General features: G+C 31.2%; 1 pseudogene; it reads right to left on the reverse strand.

Annotated features, from left to right (window-relative positions):
- Positions 1–1,809: 1,809 nt before the first annotated feature.
- LOC149185693 (uncharacterized) lies at positions 1,810–2,558 on the reverse strand (annotated as a pseudogene).
- Between the last annotated feature and the right edge of the window lie 3,054 nt (positions 2,559–5,612).

Raw genomic sequence — 5,612 nt, forward strand, 5'->3', positions numbered from 1 at the left:
TCTCTTTTAATTTTGAAGAAGTCAAAGTGTTTAAAGGTTTTAGTTTTTTCATTGAAATTTAGTGAGATCATTATGTTTTAGTAATTTTTGTTAGTACTTAAAATATATTTTTAATTTAAAAAATTAATGGGAAGTTTTGAAAAACTCGCTAGACACTTCATTTTAGAGATTCAACAACTCAAATCTTTCATTCCAATATTTTTAGATTGTATTATTTGGGATAAAATTTATCCAAAAATATGTTTACTAAAAAAGGAAAGTCTAAACATTTTAAACTACATTATTAATCTTTTTCATTGTTATCTAACTATTATAAATTTTGGAGTTTTGGATCAATTTTATAGTAATGAATTTACTAGAAACAAGTAATACACCCTAATCCAATGTGTAATGGACATTACAATGATGTGATTATATCATTTAAGAACATTTTCAAAACAAAAACTAAAAAGAAAATTTCCCTTGTCATTAATGTGACCTCATTTCTATTGAGTGTGGCTAATGAATTTTTATTTATAAAATCATGTACTTATTACTAACAAAGGCAGGTTATAAAATTATTTAACTCCAAAAACACGAGTCAACATGTGTGGTGTCATGAGAAACATGGATGATGGAAACCATCTTCTCGAGTATGGAGAATACAAAAGAGATCAATACAAATTTCATCACCAATAACCAAATCAGAGGACTTTATTGTCATGAGAAACATGGATGATGGAAACCATCTTCTCGAGTATGGAGAATACAAAAGAGATCAATACAAATTTCATCACCAATAACCAAATCAGAGGACTTGATTTTGCAACAGTTCATTCCTATCCTGACATATGGTAAGTCTCTATCTTTTCTTCCCATGTTTATATTGTATAGGAGTGATTAAAAGCTTGAGATTGATAGGTTTTTACAAACTTAGATCTATTCTCTAGACTTCTATCTATATTTGAGATGTTGGGTTTTTACAGAAATTGATTGAGTCACAACTGCTGTTGCATTCATTCATGTAATCTTATAGGCATGCAGTTCATTATTATAGTAACAAGTGTTCATTGCTTGATGATAATGTTTGAGTTTTCACTAATATATTGAACTATGATTTTAACTTTTAAAGGCTTGCTGGGGTAGATGAGGAGACCCAACTTTCATTTTTGTAGAGTTGGATAAAGAGTCATCTTGAAGATGGAAGCAGGATATTGAAAAAACCAGTTTTGTTTGTAGAGTTTGGGAAATCTTACAAAGACCCATGATTTCACATGAGTGAGAGAGACAATTTACTTGATGTGGTTTATAAACATGTATATGCATCTCCTAAATGGGGATGAGTAGGTGGAGGAGCCATGTTTTGGCAGATGATGGCAGGGGCCATTCTTGGGGGCCATGTTTGGTCAGATGATGGCAGAATGAATGACTTCATATGGAGATGGGTATGAGATTGTTTTGTCTGAGAATCCATCCACAGTAGCTCTAGTTTCTGCTCAGTCTCATAAGTTGGTCATTTATTTACCAGGATGTATGAGTATAAGAATAGGAGGCAGGTCCATACACATCGCCCATGAAATCTACTAGAGGTTGATATTGATGGCCACATTGTGTAAATATTTGTTTGAATGGCATTTTGTTTACTAGTTTTTATATTGAGTGATTTTCTCTTTGAAATGAACTCACCAAACTGCCATGGTGTACAGTTTTGCAGCGTTTGATGAGATGTTAGACGATTAAACAAATTCTCACCGTTGGATGTCGGATATCATAGGTAGTTATAGTAATTTTGGATATCATAAACAGTTATAGTAAGTTTGTTACAAGTCGTTACACTAACCACGGTTTGCAACAACTCAAAATACATGTATATAAATAATTGGTTGCATGCGCTTTAGGCTCTTCCTCCATGGCTACATTGACCGCTGTGTGGATGGCCTTTTTAGCCTCCTTGGCGCTCTTCTGGGCCTCCACGTGAATCGAAGCAAATGAAATTTTAGCTGCGGTTAAGACCATTTTGGCCGAGATGTCTTCCAACTGCGAATTAAAGGAGCAACCGTGGGTGCCCTTGAGCTTTTTGTTGGGGGCCTTGTGGGCGACCTTGAGCTTTTTGTTGGGGGCCTTTCCTGGGCCTTGCCTGTGGCTGCGCAAACTGCATGACATGCGAATTAGGGTTCTGGTAGTGCAGACATAGGAAAGGTTCAGTAATAGGCATTACCCACATAGGAAGGGTTCGCTAATAGGCATTACCCACATAGGAAGGGTTCGCTAATAGGCATTACCGTGGATAGGGTCGCGGCCACCATGTGATGCCAATTGACATAGACTCTGTGAGGACAGGAAGAGCATTTCAAGAGACCCTGGGCTTAGCTACTACAGTCATCTAGACAACTGGGGCAGTCATCTAGACAACTGGGGCAGTACATGTGGCAATGAGTCATGAGGACACAGGAGTTGCAGAGGAGCTGGTACAGGCCCTCTATCTTGAGGTAATGGAGGCAACACCTCTCTTTCTCGAAGCTACTGCTCTTTGACTCGGCCTTCTCCTTCTCCTCCCCAACTTCTCTCCACACTTGCATATCTTCCGTGATGTTCTTCTGTTCTCTGTCTCTACTGTTTCAGTTTTTCATCTTGATAATCCCAAGCTCTTGTAAGAAACAACTATTAAATGTTTGTCAGAGAATAACATAAAGCGGACGAAGAAAATAACATATTGCTACTGTTGAGTGAAACCATACCTATGATTCCAACGACCAACCGAATCGTATCACCGATCACCATTCTTTCGTCGAAGGAAAATCGTAGGAGAAGGGGCAATTCGAATCCTGATTGTAGCAGTCAATGTTACAGGAGGATGGAAAGTTGTCTCCGCTATTTTTGGCGACAGAAAGTACATGTAGAGAAAGAAACAATGGGTGTATATAAAGGTTTAAATCTCGCATATGCCCTCAAAATAAGCACCACTACAACTCCGCCAACCTATACCACCACCCAATTCTCTATCGCACTCTAATTTCTCTAAGATTTAGATATATAATTTTAATATTGTTGTTATTAGGATGATAAACACCATCTTTATTTTTTATTGACTAATAAAACAGTAGAATAATCTCATCCTTCAACCAATGGTTTAACCAAGACCTAGCATTATTATACCACTTTTACATAGAATTAACATAGTTTATTTACCAATAATATTATAAATTAACCTTATCCTTTATATAACAAATTAACCTCATTCTTTAATATCCTATGATTGCACTGAGAGGGCCAACCTTATTAGGGAGAATCATTATCTAACTTTTGACTTTTTCATGCCAATTCTAACCAACAAAGGAATTTAAAATACAGAATAGTCCATCAATTTTTAAAAGTATAGCCTGCCACAACTTGAACTGGTAATGGAGAGATTGCAGGTTTAATTGATGACACAGTTTACACGTAATTATGACAAAATTGATTAGGAGGAAGTTAGTCAATCAGAAATCTGAGTTCGTGCATCATCATATATAATCGATTTTTAAGTCAAATTACTTGACCTGTGTACTCTATTGACCTATGTACTCTATTTTGGTTGAAATTTTACCATATATTTTAAAATATTTTGGTTGAAATTTTATCATATATTTTAAAATGAAATTATGATGGCCTCTATTGGACATGTTCGTTTTATTACTGCGTTTGCTAGGAAGATAAAACTCTACCCATTTGTTATGAGATCCTATCCCCACTGCTCCGTCATTGAAGATAAAACTCTACCCATTTGTTATAATATCCTATCCCCATTGCTCCGTCATTGATGATACTTAGTACAACCATGCAATAAATTGAAATTTAATTAGAATGCGTGCTCATATAGGCCTGTGTGTATTGTTATGCATGGTCGCATCCTGTGTCAAGTACTTTCTGGTGATTGAAATAAAATTGAAATAAAATTGAGTGTTTAAAATTTGAAATTTCATTAAAAAAAATTATTTAGATTAATAAATTTAAGATATTAAATATAATAAATATTATATAATATAATTGTGAAAAAGTGATTGTTTATTTTGTTTTTGAAGATTTTTAAATTGCATTTATATTTTATAGTTTTGTTTTTCTAAATCATTGGATGTAGTTTTTGATTAGTATATTTTATAATTAGATTGTTTTTGTTAATATCATTATATGTAGTTGGTTATTTATAGTGGAAGGGATGTGTTTTTATTGTAATTCAAGATAATTGAGGTATAATCGATTGGAGTTTTAGAATATATTAATTTTAGTTTTTTTTTTTTTTAATTATTCAAATAGATTATAAATTAGTTAAATAATAAGTAAATAAGTTATTAAGTTAAATTTAGAAAGAAAATAATGAGAAATTTCAAATATAATATTTTATATTGAATATATAGCATTTATCAAGATACCCAAATTAAAAATGTTTTCCTTACAATTTTAAAAAATTCATGTTATTATTTTAATAATTTTTTCAACACTTGTATTTATTGTTCTAAAAACAAACAAAAAAATATTTTTTTAATATTTTTAATTAATGTTTTTATTTAAATTATTTTCATATTAATTAATAATTTATTAAATACCATTATAATAATTAAGAAACGTTTAAATGGTGTTTTATATTAGTATTTTTACTGTTTTTAAAATTTTTTATATTTATATAATTAATAATTTTATGATTTTAAATTTTTTCTCTTTTAATTTTGAAGAAGTCAAATTGTTAAAGGTTTTAGTTTTTTCATTGAAATTTAGTGAGATCATTATGTTTTAGTAATTTTTGTTAGTACATAAAATATATTTTTAATTTAAAAAATTAATGGGAAGTTTTGAAAATCTCGATAGACACTTCATTTTAGAGATTTAACAACTCAAATCTTTCATTCCAATATTTTTAGATTGTATTATTTGGGATAAAATTTATACAAAAATATGTTTACTAAAAAAGGAAAGTCTAAACATTTTAAACTACATTATTAATCTTTTTCATTGTTATCTAACTATTATAAATTTTGGAGTTTTGGATCAATTTTGCAGTAATGAATTTACTAGAAACAAGTAATACACCCTAATACAATGTGTACTGGACATTACAATGATGCGATTATATCATTTAAGAACATTTTCAAAACAAAAACTAAAAAAAAATTTCCCTTGTCATTAATGTGACCTCATTTCTATTGAGTGTGGCTAATGAATTTTTATTTATAAAATCATGTACTTATTACTAACAAAGGCAGGTTATAAAATTATTTAACTCCAAAAACACGAGTCAACATGTGTGGTGTCATGAGAAACATGGATGATGGAAACCATCTTCTTGAGTATGGAGAATACAAAAGAGATCAATACAAATTTCATCACCAATAACCAAATCAGAGGACTTTATTGTCTTGAGAAACATGGATGATGGAAACCATCTTCTCGAGTATGGAGAATACAAAAGAGATCAATACAAATTTCATCACCAATAACCAAATCAGAGGACTTTATTTTGCAACAGTTCATTCCTATCCTATCATATGGTAAGTCTCTATCTTTTCTTCCCATATTTATATTGTATAGGAGTGATTAAAAGCTTGAGATTGTTAGGTTCTTACAAACTTAGATCTATTCTCTACACTTCAATCTATATT

Source organism: Pinus tabuliformis, chromosome 3_1 (assembly GCF_031772625.1).
Source record: "Pinus tabuliformis cultivar Carrire ecotype Pingquan chromosome 3_1, CPIR1, whole genome shotgun sequence".
NCBI lineage: Eukaryota > Viridiplantae > Streptophyta > Pinopsida > Pinales > Pinaceae > Pinus > Pinus tabuliformis.